We start from the raw sequence: 18,591 nt of genomic DNA, 5'->3' as shown, positions 1-18,591 counted from the left end.
CCCCCAACCCTTAACTATTCCATGGGGTTGCTTCCTCTGCTGGCTCTGTCCTCCAGTGGGACAGGACCTGCCCTGAAATGATCATAGTGTTGTCTGGGACTTTGTCTGGAATGCGGGATTCTGTAAGTGTGACTATTTTCAATTGTTGCTGGATTAATCTGTGAGGAATATACTGCAAGTAGTTTTGAGTTTTATACAATGAAGAGTTAACCCTACTTTATTTCTTTGAATCTTAAAATCAAATCAAAATACATTTTTTTAGTTTAAGATTATTCACTTCAATAATCAGAATGCACATCCAATTATTGCTAAATTTAGTAACTGAAGTAAACCAGCTGTTTAATGCTCAGTTCAATAAGCGCAGTAAACAGTTGATTAATGTTCAGATGAGTAAATACATGATCTTTGCACTGCCATATACATCAAAAATATGATTGAAAAGGCCAGAATCTAAATATAGTCTTGCTGGACCACACTGGCACCTCCAGTAAAGAGTGACTAGCTCCTAAATATCTCCAGACAGCTCCCAAACAATTATTCCAAATTTCCTCACAACAGACAATTTAGACTGGTTCTTGAACAAGGGTGAAGTGCATGGAGCAGATTGGCCAATGGTCTAGCACAAGGCTCAGTGCAATTTTCACCATTTATACAAATGAGCTGCAAATGACCATGTCTCATAAGTTTGTCCATGCTGATGACATCTAGTGTGCCACATAAGCTTCATAATTCTTTGCAGCAGATCCTTATTGAAGGTATTAGAAAAATGATGGATTACATGGCATCTTGCGTTGAATCCCACATCAACAATATCCAGTACATGTCAGCTCCACAATCCCAGTGTCCAAACAGAATTGTGCATCTACAATGATGGCCAGCATGATCTCAACTAACATTATTGTGTGTGACTCAAACTTGAAATTTTATGCAGATGTTTTCAATATTGTATTGGTCATTAACAGCAAAGTGTCATTATTGAAGATCATAAATCGTTTGATCATAGCCACTTGATTGTCCAGTAAACAAATCCATTCATTTCTTTAGTTCAATTTTAAGACTGAAACCTAATGAAAACATAGCGCCCAAATAATGAGTCTGGTTATCGCACTCAGGATCAAATTATTATTTAACCCAAGCAATTTGAAAATATCCAATTATTTTTCCCTTGAAATTCCACAACTAATTGTTTTCATGACATTAATATAACTATGTTTCCAAATATTCCAGATACGAGGGCATATCAAGTTGCTTGTGACTAAACTGGGATATGAATCTCAGTGTCCATGTGTAGTACATAGACTTATAATACCGTTATGAAGAGCTGTGAAATAGACAGGATGGAGGCTGGAAGAACACAACAAGCCAGGCAGCATCAAAAGGTGGAGAAATTGATGTTTCGTGTGTAACTCTTCTTCAGGACTGGAGGATCAGCAGGTGGAGATGTCAACTTTTTTTTGTCTCTAATGCAGGACTGTGAAGCAGAGATACTTACAGAATGGTGATATATTTCCAAATCAGGATGATGATTGACTTGGAATAGCATTTATAGTGCATGGTGATCCCATGTATCTGCTGCTCATGTCCTTCGAATGATTGTGGATTTGCAATTTTGCTTGAGGAACTTTGGAGAATTTCTGCGATGCATCTAATAATTGGTACATATTGCTGCTACTGAGACTCGGTAATGGAAATAAGATGGTTGTGGTGGCCATCAAGTGAACTGTTTTATCCCAGATGGTGTCAAGCTTCTTGAGTGTTGTTGCAGCCTCACTCATCTCAGCAAATGGGGAATATTCCACCACACTCCTGACTTGGACTTTCAGATGGTGGACAGATGGAAGTCAGGCAGTGAGTTATTCCCTGCAGTATTCCTAGCTTCTGCCCTGCCCTGCCACTGTATTTATGTGGATAGTCCTGTTCAGTTTCTGGTCAATAGTAATCTCATGATGGTGATTATTAAGGAATCAGTAACGGTAACCCCATTCAATATCAAAGGACAATTGTTTGATTCACTGTTGTTAGAGTTTATCATTGTCTGGTATTTCTGTGCCATGTATGCTTTTTTCACTTTTCATTCCAAGCCTGCATATTGCCCAGGTCTCACTGTATTGGGATAAAGAGTACTTCAGTACCGGAGTCGTCGCAAATGCAGTGTAATCATTAGCTAATATTTCCCATGCCTGACCCGATGATGGAGGGAAGTCCATTAATGAAATTACTGAAGATGGTCAGGCCTAAGACACTCCTTTGAGGAACTCCTGCAGAGATGTCCCGCAGTTGTGACGACTGACCTCAAAGAACCACAACTTTCTTCTTTTCTGCCAGGGATGACATCACCCAGGGGAGATTTTCCCTGATTTTCATTGCCTCCAGTTTTGCTCAGGCTCCTTGAAGCCACACCAGGCCAAACACAGCCTTGATGCTAAGTACAGTCAGACTCACCCCACCTCTGGAATTCAGCTCTTTCTGTCCATGTTTGGACGAAGGCTGGAGTGAGGTCAGGAGCTGAGTGGTGTCACTGTGCAGATTGTTGGTATGTAGGTGCTGTTGATGAAGGTTTCATTCACATTATCATGATCGATATCATATTGATGGAGTGGGAATTCGCCGGTTTGGCATTGTCCAGTTATTTATGCACAGCACATACTTGAGCACATTTCCACTCTCTCAGGTAGATGTCAGTGCTGTAGCTGAGCAGGAACTGCTTGCTCAGGGGTACAGCATGTTCTGGAGCACATGTCATCTGTCCCATTGCTGGGATGTTGTCAAGGCCCCAGCCTTTATCCACTAGTGTAGGCCAAGATGGTCTACCCATCAGCTTAGTGAATGGGTTTAGCCTTATCTTTGCATTGATTTACTGGGCTCACCCAGTGTTGATTATTGCAGATATATGTGGATCCAACTTCTCCTGCAATGAGTCGTTCATTTGTTCACTATCATTCATGATATGAAGTGACAGGACTGCAGGGCTTAGATCTAATATGTTGATTGCAGAATTCCTTAGTTCTGTCTGTCACATCCTGCTCATGCATATGGTGAATGTGTTGGTGAAGACCACAGCTTGGAAATCATTGTGAAGCAGGCGGAGAATGGTGACAGAATTCTGTGGGCATCCACAGTTGAGGAAGGTATCCCATAATCCCTCACGATCCACAGAGTCAAAATCTCAAAGATTGAAGAAGGCCATGTACAGAGGTTGCTGCTATTCCCTGCACTCTGCTTAGATTTATCACACACTAACAATCCTGGCCATTCAGCCTCTTGATGGGCTGAAGCTACACTGAGACTCAGGAAGAGCTCTTCAGCCCCTTGGAGGACACTACCGAGGAGGAGGATTCTCATGATAACCTTACCCATGACAGACAGTGGGAAATCTCTCTGTATGGTCAGACCTGTCTTCTTTCTTGAAGTTGGTCACAATTAAAGTGTCTCTGAAATCTCCGAGCATGCTCTCTTAATTTCAGATAAGGATGGTGAGGTGATTCATGTCAAGAATGACTCTCCACCATATTTTAGTCCTTCACTGGGGATTCCATCTGTGCTTGTTGTTGTTCTGTTGTTGGAGGTGTTTTTGCCCTCAGGGTGAGTTGGAGGGTTGCTGAGATGGTGTGTGTATTGTGTTGTAGGATGGTGTCAGGAATACTTGTGCTGAAGACTGTGAATTGGTGGAGGTGGCCCTCAAAATGCTCTCTCCAGTGAGTGCTGACTGCCTCTCGGTCTTTGATGAGGGACTCTCTGTGATTGCCTCTTAGTGGGGTCACTCCTTGGGTACTCGGCCTGGAGATGGCATTGTGTGCGCTGAAGAAGCCACACACCTTGTGGCTGTCAGTGAGTCACTGACTCTCCTGCTGACTCTCTCCACCCACCATGTCAAGCTTTTCAAGTGTTGCTCATTCAGGCAAATTGGAGATTATGTCATCACATTCCTGACTTGTGCCTTGCATCTACTCTGTCTATCTCTTTTAAGATTAGGAGATGCCGTTGTTGGACTGGGCTGTACAAAGTTAAAAGTCACAGAACAACAGGTTATAGTCCAACAGGTTTATTTGGAAGCATTAGCTTTTGGAACGCTGCTCTTTCATCAGGTGATTGTGGAGAAAAACATTTTAAGATACAGAATTTATAGCAAAAGTTTACAGTGTGATGTAACTGAAATTATATATTGAAAAAGACCTGGATAGTTTGTTAAGTCTCTCATCTTTTATAATGACCATGTTGGTTTCAGTTTCTTCATATGTAAATCACAAACCCTTTTTTAAAAGTTACATTCTCAAGTGCACTTTAACAATTGGTGTCATGTCAACCCAGATAAGGTGTTGTAGGTGTTAGCTCCGTGTAAAGGCTATCTGTACCCAGGTAGTGTATTGAAGGTGTGAGCTGCCCTGTGTGAGACTGTCTGTGCCACAATGGACAGACTGATTCTCATCTAAAAAATGGATTTACAAAATCTCACAAGGGAGTCATGCAGTATTTGAACAAAATAAAATGTAATTCTGCAAGTACAAATTCACCCCACAAACTTATATGTATATGTGTATATGTGGGTGTGTGTGTGGCGGGGGGGGGGGGGGGGGGGGATAATGAATGTCTGTGAGAGGGTGTGTGTATGTGTGTGAGTGTGAGCGTAAAGGGGTTTAATTCTGTGAGAGGGCGTGTGTGGGAGTATATGTGTGAGTGCATGAGAGAGGGTCTGAGCGTGTGTGTGCCCCACTCAATGCAATCCCACTCAGCGTTTTTGTCATTTGCAAATTTGAAAATATTATAAATGGCCCTCACATCCAAATCATTGTGAACTGCAGGTGCCCAAGCACTGATCCTTCTGGTAACAGCTTGACAACCTAACTTGACTAGGACATGAACTTACAAAACAGCTTGAGGGACCAAATAACTCCTTGTTCGTTTTTACTGGGCATTGCCAGAACCATGTGTTGATTTGACTGGAGTACGGGATGGGTGGTTGTATTAATGATCTGAGGGAAATCTTCATGGTGAGTACAGATTAAAATCAGTTGATGATTGAAACATTTCTGGACCATTGCCCAATTTCAAGGGTTTTCCAAAAACTGGTTCGATTGCTGCACATAGGTTGATTGAAGCTGTAAATAAAATCGACAGCAATTTATTCAATAGTAGATATTACATCATGAAATGGTATTGAGAAATTGTTGTAATGACAGTACAGCTAACATTGTGAACCACTTTCTTTCTGTTCCAGATTGAAGGTGTTCAGTAGAAACACGAGGTGATGCTCCAGGTACAAACTAAAAATCTGAGTGAACACTGTCCCAGTAAATGAGGAGATGGACAGTTTCGAGCTGGTGGATTAATACACTGAGTTACTGCTGATCGCGAACATACGAGATCGGACATTAATGGAAGATGAGCTGCTGGTAAGAGACCAAGATCATGAGATGTAGAGAGACAAACATCTCTGGAGAGACCTGGAAAAAATACAATCTCACCAGAGCAGTTTTTATCCCCCAGATAAATTACATACCTGGGACTACAAAGAACAAAGAATAAAGTAAAAATCTATAACCGAGAAACAGGTACTTTGGCCCTCCAAGCATGAGCCAATCCATATGCACTCTCTCAACCTACTGCCCAATTCCTAAGCATCTGTATCCCTCTTCTCCCCACCTACTCATGTTGAGACACATCTTAAATGAATCTACCCCATGTCTGCCTCTACTACCTCTGCTGGCAACAAATTCCAGGCACCTACTACCCTCTGTGTAAAGTACTTGCCAAGTGTATTCCCCTTAAACTTTTCACCTCTCACCTTGAAAGCATGACTTCTCATTACTGAATCCTTCACCCTTGGAAAAATCTTATCTCTATCCACCTTGTCTATAACCTTCATGATTTTGTAGACCTCAATCTCCTTATTTCTAATGAAAACAATCCTAACCTACTCAACCTCTCTTCATAGCTAGACCCTTTCATATGAGGCAACATCCTCGTAAACCTTCTATGTACCCTCTCCAAAGCGTCCACATCCTTTTGGTAATGTGGCGACCAGAATTGTACACAGTATTCTAAATGCGGCCGAACCAAAGTCTTGTAAAATTTTAATGTGACCTTGCAGCTCTTATACTCAATACCCCTTGTGATGAAGGCAAGCATACTATATGCCTTCTTGACCACTCTATCCACCTGTGCAGCAACCTTCAGGGTACAATGGACCTGAACTCCCAGATCTCTCAGCTTATCAAATTTTCCCAAGGCTCTTCTGTTTACGGTTTAGTTCACTGTAGGCTTTCCAAAATACATCAGCTCACATTTGTCTGGATTGAACTCCATCTGCCACTTCTCCGCCCAACTCTCCAGTCCATCTATATTCTCCTGTATTCTTTGGCAGTCCCCTATGCTTTCTGCTACTCACCAATCTTCGTGTCATCTGCAAACTTCCTGATCATACCAACAGTGCCCTCTTCCAGATCATTTATGTATATCACAAACAACAGTGGCTCCAGCAATGAACCCTGTGCGACACCACTGGTCACCTTTCTCCATTTCAAGAAATTCCCTTCAACTACTACTCTCTGTCCCCGTTGCTCAACCAGTTCTTTATCCACCGAGCTAGAACACTCTGCACACAATGTGACTTCACTTTCTCCATGAGTTTACCATGGGGAACCTTGTCAAATTCCTTTCTAAAGTCCATGTATGTAACATCCACAGCCCTTTCTTCATCTACCAACTTGGTCACTTCCTCAAAGGACTCCATTAAGTTAAGAAGGCACAATCTCCCCCGCACAAAACCATGTTGCTTATCACTGATAAGCCCATTCTTTTCCAAAAGTAAATAGATTTTATTCTTCAGTACCTTCTCCAGCAACTTTCCCACCACTGAGGCCAGGCTCACTGGTATGGAATATCCCTACTACCCTTCTTGATCAAGGGGAATAACGTTTGCAAATCTCCAGTCGTCCGGCACTTCACCTTTGTTTAAGAATGCTCTAAAGATATATGTCAGGGCCCCAGTTATTTCCTCTCTCACCTCCCTCAGCAACCTGGGATAGATCTCATCCAGTCCTGGGGATTTGTCTACCTTAATAACCTCTAGCCTACCCAATACATCTTTCCTACTTAGGTCAATGCAAGTATGGTAACAGTGATTGTGACCCAGGGATTGGAAAGACAATAATGGTACAAAAGGTTGTTTATGACTGAGCAACTGGGAAAATATAGCCAGAATTTACATTTGTTTTCAGTTTTAAATTTTGGGATTTGAACACGATTAACTGTCGTATAAACCTGAGGAACCTGATACTGGATCAGTATCCTTAATTTGGGAATGTTTTGGGAGAGCTCTGGAAGAACCCAGAGGGTTTGCTATTTATATTCGATGGTTTGAATTAATTCAAAGACAGCATCGATTTTTCTGACAGTCGGAGAAATACAGAACCTCAGTTCATGTGCACAGACCCTGAAAGCTGGTGTGAAGTGTCTGACATTGTGTACAGTTTAATCCAGCACAAGCTGCTCCCAGGATGTTCAGTGTTAGTGACCAGCTGTCCGACTGCATCCCATTTGTTGGAAAAGGCTGGGATCAGTGTCTGGGATGAAATCTTGGGATTTGTTGGGGATGAGCGGAAGGAATGTTTTAACAGGTTTTTTGAGGAACAGACGGTGGCAGCAGTTGTTTTCAGGCACGTGGAGGAGAACGAGATCCTGTACACCATGTGTTACAACTCTTCAAATTGCTGGATCCTCGGTCTGTCACTGGGTTAATTTTTCACAGAAAAAGACAGGAAACAACAGCAAGTTCCCAGGAACATCACCCAGCTCTACTCCTACTATATTTATAACATCTGCAAAACCATGGCCGAGAGATTGAAGATCCCCGTGATGTGTTACTGAAGCTTGGTTAGATGGCCTTTACAGGAGCCTCTGAGAAGAAGATTGTGTTTAGGAATGGAGATTTGATCCAGTACATCCAACAATCCTCCCAGTTCCTGTCTGGATTCATGATGGAATTTTTGGCGGGAGATGATTCTGTCTACAGTGCAGTTTCCACATTCCCACATCTCACCATCCAAGAGTTTGTAGCTGCTCTGGTACAGTTCCTGACCCCAGAACCCAGGGACAACCCAAGGCTCCTCAGTGAAGCCCATCGCAAGGAAGATGGGCAGTTTGAGAGATTTCTCCATTTTGTTGCTTGTGTCTCCTCCACACTGACAACTCAGCCCTTGGAGGAGTTTCTGGGTCAATTTCTTCATCAAACAGCCTGCAAAGTGATTGGGTGAAGGAGATGGTTAAAGAACAAATTAGAAATACAGCAAGTGAAATTGATAATCTCCCGAGAACATGGCAAAATCAGATCAAAGCACTAACTGGGTCCACATTGAGATTTCTAAAAGTCTTTAGGCTTAATGGATTTAGGACTGTGCAATGATATCATATCAGTGAGCTAAGATTGACAAGTCGCCAGGCCCGAACCAGATTTGTCCTCGACTGCTTTGGGAAACGAGAAATGCAATTGTTTCGCCACTTGCGAAGATCTTTTCAACCTCACTCTCCACTGGTGTCGTACCTGAGTACTGGAATGAGGCAAATGTAATTCCTCTCTTCAAGAAAGGAAATAGGGATATCCCCGGCAATTACAGACCATAATTGGTCTGTCGTCTGTAAGGTGTTAGAAATGATTCTGAGGGATAGGATTTATGACCATCTGGAAGAGCATGGCTTGATTAAATGCAGTCAACACGGCTTTGTGAGGGGCAGGTTATGCCTCACAAACCTTATCGAGTTCTTTGAGGATGTGACTAGAAAAGTTGATGAGGGTCGAGTTGTGGATGTGGTGTATATGGACTTCAGCAAGGCATTTGATAAGGTTCCCCATGGTAGGCTCGTTCAGAAGATCAGGAGGAATGGTATTCAGGGGAACAAAGATGTCTGGATACAGAATTGGCTGGCCAACAGAAGACAGCGAGTGGTAGTAGCAGGAAAATATTCTGCCTGGAAAGCTGTGGTGAGTGGTGTTCCACAGGGCTCTGTCCTTGGGCTTCTATTGTTTGTAATTTTTATTAATGACTTGGATGAGGGGATTGAAGGATGGGTCAGCAAGTTTGCAGATGACAAAAAGTTTGGAGGTGTCGTTGACAGTATAGAGGGCTGTTATAGGCTGCAGCGGGACATTGACAGAATGCAGAGATGGGCTGAGAGATGGCAGATGGAGTTCAACCTGGATAAATGCGAGGTCATGCATTTTGTAAGGTCAAATTTGAAAGCTGAGTACAGGATTAAGGATAGGATTCTTGGCAATGTGGAGGAACAGAGGGATCTTGGGGTGCAGGTACACAGATCCCTTAAAATGGCCACCCAAGTGTGGGTTGTTAAGAATATGGTGTCTTGGCTTTCATTAACAGGGATATTGAGTTTAAGAGACGTGAGTTTGTGGGCGGCACGGTGGCACAGTGCCTCACAGCGCTAGAGACCCGGGTTCAATTCCCGACTCAGACGACTGACTGTGTGGAGTTTGCACGTTCTCCCCGTGTCTGCGTGGGTTTCCTCCGGGTGCTCCGGTTTCCTCCCACAGTCCAAAGATGTGCAGGTCAGGTGAATTGGCCATGCTAAATTGCCCGTAGTGTTAGGTAAGGGGTAAATGTAGGGGTATGGGTGGGTTTTGCTTCGGCGGGTCGGTGTGGACTTGTTGGGTCCAAGGGCCTGTTTCCACACTGTAAGTAATCTAATCTAATCTAATATAATCTAATCTAATCAGATCTTGTTGCAGCTCTATAAAACTTTGGTTAGACCGCACTTGGAATACTGCGTCCAGTTCTGGTCGCCCTAATATAGGAAAAATGTGGATGCTTTGGAGAGGGTTCAGAGGAGGTTTACCCAGGATGCTGCCTGGACTGGAGGGCTTATCTTATGAAGAGAGGTTGACTGAGCTCGGACTTTTTTCATTGGAGAAAAGGAGGAAAAGAGGGGACCTAATTGAGGTATACAAGATAATGAGAGGCATAGATAGAGTCGATAGCCAGAGACTATTTCCGAGGGCAGAAATTACTAACACGAGACGTTGGAGGGGTTTTAAGCTGGTATAGAGGGGATGTCAGAGGCGAGTTTTTTACACAGAGAGTTGTGAGAGCATGGAATGCGTTGCCAGCAGCAGTTGTGGAGGCAGGGTCATTGGCGACATTTAAGAGACTCCTGGACATGCATATGTTCACAGAAATTTAACGGTGCATACATGAGGATCAGTGGTCGGCACAACATCGTGGGCTGAAGGGCCTGTTCTGTGCTGTACTGTTCTATGTTCTAAATATTTTATTTACATGATTTACAATGCATGGATGTGTTAGGAATTTCAACCAAAAATGCAGTTAAAATAAAAGAGCAATGTTTCTCATATTATGGCTTGTATAAACTGTACACGAGAGAAATTAAATGCTATATAACCTATATAGTCAAACAGACTTTGACTTAGAAAATTAGAGGAAGGATTTTTCAAAGAATTGTTTAATAGAATTGTTCTCAATTATAATTGAATAATGATATCTAAAGATTTATAGATTGAATTCTAAACAACTTAAAGACTCCTCGCAGACCTATTAGAGTTACATCTTATTAGTAGATCTGTATGGAATAACTAGGGAGATTTCCACAAGTCTGTACGTGTACTGGTTTCCGCAAACACTGGGTGGTAAAAACCCCCATTACAGTCATTGACTGGTTATTTGGCCTCTGTGTCTGAGGATCTATGGAATCATGGAACTTTCAGAAATTATCCCAAAAAAAGAGCAATAAGTTGGCTTGAAATTAATGCAGGCACATTGATAGTGACTAAAGCTTGAGGAGATCATTCATTATATAACAGGATATTTAAATTTCATAAGCTATCAGAATAAACTCCTGTTATTGAAAACTCCTGGGTAACATGTAAAATAACAGCTAACACTAGTTCACAGTATGGCTTACACTCGAATATTTAACTGAGTAATATATTGGACAGAATAAAGAACGTTGGTTTATTGTTTCTCACACAGAGTCATTGCATCATGCAGCACGCAAACAGACCCTTTAGTCTAACTCATCCACTCTGACCATGTTCCCAAACTAAACTAGTCCTACTTGCCTGCATTTGGCCCATAACCTTCCAAACCTTTCCAATTCATCTACTTATCCAAATATCTTTTAAACGTTGTAATTATCCACCACTTTCTTTGGTTGGTGGAGGGGTGGGGTGAAGCAGGGGAGTTGGGGCGGTATGGTAGCTCAGTGGTTAGCACTGCTGCCTCATAGCACCAGGGACCCAGTTCGATTCCCACCTTGGGTGACTGTCTGTGTGGAGCTTGCACATTGTCCCTGTGTCTCCGTGGGTTTCCTCTGGGTGCTCGAGTTTCCTCCCACTATCCAAAGGTGTGCAGGTCAGGTGAATTGGCCATGGTAAATTATCCATAGTGTTAGGTACATTAGTCAGGGGTAAATGTAGGGGAATGGGTCTGGGTGGGTTACTCTTCTGAGGATGGTGTGACCTTGTTGGCCTGTTTCTGTACTGTGGGGAATCTAATCTAATCTAATCAAGTTCATTCTGCACATGAGCCGCTCTCTGTATTCAGAAATAAATTGCTTAATATGTCCTTTTTAAACCTTCTTCATCTTAAAAATATGGTGCGTAATTTTGAACTCCACCACCCTAAGGAAAAGACCTTTGCTATTCATCTTATCTATGCCCCTCATGATTTTATAAACCTCCAAACGGTCACCCCTCAATCTCCTACGCTCAGTCAAAACATTCCCAGCCTATCCTGCCTGTTTTTATAACGCAAACCCTCCACCTCTGACAACATCCTGGTAAATCTTTACTGAACCCTCTCCAATTTAGTAACATCCTTCATAGAGCAGGTTGACTCAAACTATACACAGTATTCCAAAAGTGGCCTCATCAATGTCCTGTGCAACGTCAACATGACGACTCAATGGTCTGAGCAATGAAAGCAAGCATGTTAACCATCATCTTAACCACCCTGTCTACCTGTGACACAACTTTAACGGAACAATGTGCCTGAATCCCTCGGTGTCTCCATTCGACAAAGCTACCTGGGGCCCTACCATTAACTGTACAAGTCCTGACCTTGTTTTTTTTATTAAACTGCAATAAACTCTATCTGCCACCAATCAGCCTGTTGTCTCACTTGACCAAGTCCCTTAGTAATCTTAGATAACCTTCGCTGTCGACAATACCAACAACGAGATAGATATAAGGGGCAACAGGCCAAAGGAATGGAGATGGGTGGGACCATGATAGATATGGGAGTCTCTGAGCTTATGCATGATAGTAACAGAGAGACAATTGCCTGAAACGGAATTGGAGGAATTGAAGACGGGAGAAAAATGCCAAAGAAGGTCTGTTGAGTACCGGGAATTTGTGGAAATTTTAAATAAGTTGATAAAGTTACTCCACATTGAGCTGATCAAATGAATGGCGCAAAGACAGTCATCATAGCAAGGCAGCTGAATAAGACTGGAACAAAAACAAAGGAGCATCACCTACACCGAGACATTCCTAGACCAACACCGCGGTTTAAATGTGGATGCATCAGTATGTATACCCAGCCCCCAGACAAACAGTCCTTCCAACAGCACATGGGCTCACCGCAGGAAGAATTATGCTATTCACTCCTGGACCAGAGCTGATGTTTAACAGAGGAATCCCAGCAGGACTGTGTCAATGAGCTGAAATAAATCAAGTTCAGCTGGGACTCTGCGATCAACAGGAAATGGTTGGAGGAAGCTGACATGGATAGGGAGTGATGGGTCCTTTCAGTGAAGATCCCAAGCACTGATTATTTTATTCAGCTTGATCTTCCTCTAACTGGTGTAAAGCTCAGTTAACAATGGCCAAATTTTGAATGAACTTCTAGATGATGGGGACTACAGTACACCCAAACACAATGAAAATAATCCTCATTCTGACTGAGCTCCTTCACCAGACTTGACTACCCTTGAACTGACTATCTCCTGACCCAAAATGCCCCAGTTAACCCATCATCTCCACTTGTTCCTGACCCACCAGACATATCTCCTCACATCTTGACACCACCCTGTCCTCCTTGGTCCAGGAGCTCCCCACAAACATTCGGGATACCCCCACTCCCTTCATCTGTTTCATGACTTTTGGATCCCCAGCCCCCCATTGCCTCATCCTCACCATGGACATCCAGTCCCTGGACATGTCCATCCACCATGGTGAAGGCCTTCAAGCTCTTTGTTTCCTCCTCTCCTCCCGACCCAAAATGTTCCCCTCCCAGACACACTCATTCAATTGGTGGAACTGGTCTTCACCTTCAACTTTTCCTTCAACTTCCTTCAGACCATGGGTACCTGCATGGACCCTAACTGTGTCTGCCTCTTCATAGGATATGTGAAACAGTCCGTCTTCGGCAGCAACACCGACACCATTCCCCACCTTTTCCTCCACTATATTAACGATTGTACCAGCACATTGTGCTCCCACGAGGAGGTTGAACAGTTCATCAGCTTCATTAACACCTTTCACCATCACCATCTCGGAACCTCCGTCCCTTTCCTGGACCTATCTCTGGTGACCGACCCCACACAGACTCTATTCCAAACCCACCGACTCCCACAGCTACCTGAACTACACCTTTTCCCAACCCCACTCCTGTAAAAACACAACCCTTTACTCCCAATTCCTCTGCCTCTGCTGTATCTGCTCATAGGAGGAGCAATTCCACTCCAGAACATCCCACATGGCCTCGTATTTCAAGGACTGCAATTGCCTCTCCCACAGGATCAATCATGCTCTCCAGTACATCTCCTCCACTGATTGAACATCTGGTGTTGAACCGGACCCCACCAACTGTAACAAGGAGAGAATCCCTCTGGTTCTCACCTTCCACCCAACTGATCTCCAGACACAGCGCATCACCCTCCGCCATTTCTGCCACCTACAGACAGACCCCACCACAAGAGACATATTTCCCTCCCCACCCCTATCAGCATTTCACAGACACCATTCCCCCGGCAACTCCTTCATTAAGTCCACATTTCCCACCAACACACTCTCCACACCCGGCACCTTCCCTTTCCACCACAAGACGTGTAAAACCTGTGCTCACAACTCTCTGCTCATCCCCATCCAAAGGATCTTCTCACATCCAGCAGAGATTTTCCTGCATATTCAAACACCTTATCTACTGTGTCCGTTCTTCTCAATGTGGTCTCCTCTATAGCAGCGAGACAGGATGCCAACTCCTGGAAAGCTTCAGGGAACATCTCTGGGACACATGCACCCAACAACTCCACCACCCTGTGCCGACCACTTCAACTCTCCTTCCCACTCTGCCAAGGACATGCAAGAGCTTTGTCTCCTCTACAACTCCAAGCCACCTGACGCCTGGAGGAAGAATGCCTCATCTTCCACCTTGGGACCCATCAACTACACAGCATCAACATAGACTTCACTGGTTTTTAATCTCCCCTCCCCCACCTCATCCCAGATCCAACCCTCCAACTCAGCACTGCTTCCTTGACCTGTCCGAACTGTCCATCTTCCTTCCCACCCTTCTGTTCTCCCTCGGCTCTGACCTATCTCTATCAGCCCCTACCTGCACCTACCTATCACCTTCCCAGCTACCTTCCCCCCACTGCCATCCCAACCCTCCTATTTATCTCTCAGTCCCCTTTCCCCACCTCCCGTATTCTTGATGAAGGGCTTGTGCCCAAAACGTCAACCCTCCTGCTCCTTGGATGCTGCCTGACCCGCTGTACTTTTTATTGTATTCAAACTCCATCTTGCTACACCTCAGCTCATTGGCCCACCTGTTTACGATCCTGTTGTAATCTGAGGTAACCTTCTTCGCTGTCCACTACACCTCCAATCTGCAAACTTAACAACTATATATCCTAGGTTCACATCTAAATCATTCATATAAATGATAAAAAGTAGAGGACCCAGCACCAATCCTTGTGGCACCCCGCTGGTCACAGGTCTCCAGTCAAAAGGCAACCCTCCACCACCACCCTCTGTCTCTTCCTTTCAAGCCAGTTCTGTCTCCAATGGCCAGTTCTCCATGTGACCTAACCTTGCAAACCAGTCTTTATTGGATTATTCCAGTTTGGGTTTGGGATTGTAGACAGCGTGTATTAGGCGTTAGTGTCTTTTATTCTGGGTGTTGGATTCGGTCGGTTTAAACAGGGCTTGGTGTAGTAATGGATCGTTCAGTCACTGAGGGTTTTCTGGGGGTGGACAAAGTTTTATAAAAGGTGAGCAAGGCAAAGCTGTTGGAACTGGCAGACAGGCTGGAGGTGAGATCATCTTCATCCGTCAGAAAAGGAGAGATAATTCCAGCAACAGCTCAGCATTTACATTTGCTGGAAATGTCATCAGAATCTCTGGAAATGGCTGGAATTTAATTGGAAATGAGAGAGCTTTAACATGGAAAAGAATGGAAACAGTTTAAATTACAATTAAAAACAGACAAAAATGAAAAAGTGCAAACGGCTTTAGCAGAAAAAAAACAAAATGAAAGGAAAGGAAGGGCTGAGCATAATGAAAAGGAAAGGACAGAATCGCTATAGCAGACCAGAAAGGAGAAGAGAACGTGGAAAAAGAGAAATAAAGAGAGAATTTGACCTTCAGAAACTGGCACTTTAACAGGAAAGTTGGTTAAAAAGGATGGAGGTGAAGGTAGAAGGTAGACTTAGTGAGGAGAACTGTGAGGATGTGCAAACCCATCACAGCCAAGGGCTGGTGGGGATCTGTTCAATTACATCCAAACATTGCCTTAATTTGAGGAGAAGGATGTAGAATACTTTTTCATCGCATTTGAGAAAGTGGCTAAAGAAATGAAGCGACCAGTGACCATGTGGGTTTTGTTGATCCAAACAAAGCTGGTATGTAGAGCTAGTGAAGTATTTGCCTCGCTATCAGAGGAGGTATCTGGGGAATATGAGGAGGTGAGGAAAGCCATTTTAAGTGTATATGAGCTGGAGCCAGATGCCTGCAGACAAGGTTTCAGGAATCTAAGGAGGGACCCAGGAATCTAAGGAGATATGTCACTCAGCAGGACTATTGCCAGAAAAAGTGCTAGTACGTGGAATTCACTTATGTCGAGTGAGGTTAGAGTGTCCAGTGAAAAGTGAAGAAGTGGTGGTAGGAGGACTGGATGACCTCTTGACACCAGGAATATCATTTGTCCTTGATAACGATACAGCTGGGTCACAGGTATAAGTGCCGCCTATTGTGTTTGAAAGGCCAGTGTAAAATCAGGCATCTGGGGTATTGCAGGAAGCATATCCTGGGATTTTTCCTGATTGTATGGTAGCAAGCTCACAGTTACCAGCTGAAACAGGAGGAGAAATCACAGAATACATATAAGGGAGTTAAAGTAGAATTATCAGAGACCATGTTTGATCAAATGGTTGAGACAAAGCAGATTATTGGGCAGTTTCCCATACCATCAATGAAGACAGAGTTACTACACTTCCTGGGATTGAGTGGATTTTGCCAGAAGTTCATACTGAAATTTAGCAGTTGGCTAAATTATTGAATTACTACAGAAATGCAGGAGGTTTCAGTGGAAGGCAGACTGTCAGAAAGCATTTGACAGCCTAAAGCTGTGTTAACCACTGCCCCAGTATGAACCACACCTAATTACGCAAAGCCATTCATGGTGGCTTTTGATATAAGTGATGTGGGTGTTAGTGCTGTACTCTTACAAGAAGACGGGAAGTTAGAAAGACCTATCAATACTTCTCCAGGAAACCGAACATTCATCAAAAGAAGCTTTGACAACTGAGAAGGAAACCTTGAGATTGGTGTTGGCGTTACAACATTTCAACACTTACGTTGGTAGTAATGTGTCTGACACAAGTATATATATTGATCATAACCCATTAAAGTTTTTGGAGAAATTTAAGGACAAAACTTTAAGGACTAAACTTGTTATTGGAGCTTGTTATTGCAGCCATTCAATTTGAAAATTATACATGTGGCAGGATGCGAAAACGTTATGGCCAACACATTGTCGAGACTTGAATGAATAATCAAAGGTGTTAGTGGCAGGAGTAAACAGACTGAAAATGAATGTAGTAGGGCATGTTTGCATGGTTATAGTCAGCATAATGGAGTGTACTCACAGAGTAAGACAAAGTGATTTAAAATGAAGCCATTTTTGTATTGGAGGTGTGACATTGCAATCACTTTAAAAAGGTTATTTTGTCCTTTGTTTTTTCCAAGAACAGAGGTGCCAATATGTCTGGACTGGAGGCTAGTTTAACAATGGCAGGGGAGTTCTCCCAGTTCTGTTTTTTCTAGGTTATTTTAATTGTAACAGTAAGAAGCTGCCTGCAATAGCAGAAAGGTTTCAAGCTTCACCAGATGGTTCCTGACTGGCTTTCTCTCTGAAATCTCTCTTACCTGTAAGAACCTGTGTTTGAATTTACCTTTTGCCAAAAGCTGTGTTGATGGGATGTTGTGGGAATTGGGGCCAATTCCTCAGTTAAGTTGCTGCATCGTGTTGGATGGTTTTCAGATGGTTACGTTATTCTAAATTCTGTTTTCCTTTGTTCGTGTTTCAACTGTAGTGTTTAAATAAATACTGTTTTGCTTAAAGCCAAGTGGTTTGACCAGCTGCACCATACCTGGAATATCGAATTCACATGTACCTTTAAAATAAGCGAAAGTAAGAGTTCTGGGCTCCCTTGTTGGAATATTTTGAGGGAGTCTGGCCTGGTCCATAACAACCTGCTCTTGCAGTTAGATAAGGATTCCCAGAAGCATGATCCAACTACACCTATGAGAATTAGCAGCAATATATGCTCCCTCCATTTGGGGTATCATCAGCCTGTGCCATTTTTCAGTAGATAATGGAGAGTTCTGCCCCTTGTCTCGTCGTGACATCTACTTATTCATTGAGAAAGTTTTCTTGAGCACAATGATCAAATTCCTCTCCATCCAAGCCCTTAATACTATGGTAATCTCAGTCTATGTTTGGAAAGTTAAAGTCCCCGACTATTACGACACGATTCTTCTTACAGCTGTCTGCAGTCTCCCTGTATATTTACTCCTTAATTTCCCACGGACTATTGGCGGGGGCTTTAGTACAATCCTGTCAAAGTGATCACCACCTTCTTTTGTTTCAGTTCAACACATAGATCTTCACTATCTTCAACAGAGTGAGTAAAGACAGCATTTCTCTTTCCCTATAGGGCATTACTGAACCAGTTGGGATGTTACGACAATTGACGATAGTTTCTGGGTTGACATTACAGTCATAATTCCTTATATTTATTAAGATGAAGTTCTGTCATGATAGGATTTGACCCAAGTCCACAATAATACTTCTGAAGTATCTTGATATGGAGCTGATTCAATGTCTGGTTTCCTGACTCATCGAAGAATCCAAGATAACATTTCTGTTCCAATTACCCAATAAACCTTAATTTTCTCATTTATCATTTAGTGAAATACTAATAGGTCTCTGTTGGTCCTTAGAAAATGTGAATATAGAGAGACAAAGTGAGAGTGGTGGAATACATTAACTTGAAATCGCTGATAAATTGTGAGATCGTCCAGTTTGCTTGTGATGGACATGGGTTAGCACATTTGTGCCA

Source organism: Chiloscyllium plagiosum, unplaced genomic scaffold (assembly GCF_037043375.1).
Source record: "Chiloscyllium plagiosum isolate Xiang-an unplaced genomic scaffold, Cpla_swu_hap1 HiC_scaffold_15, whole genome shotgun sequence".
NCBI classification, from domain to species: Eukaryota; Metazoa; Chordata; class Chondrichthyes; order Orectolobiformes; family Hemiscylliidae; genus Chiloscyllium; species Chiloscyllium plagiosum.
The sequence above is the reverse complement of the archived record's forward strand: the minus strand, read 5'-3'. Positions refer to the sequence as shown.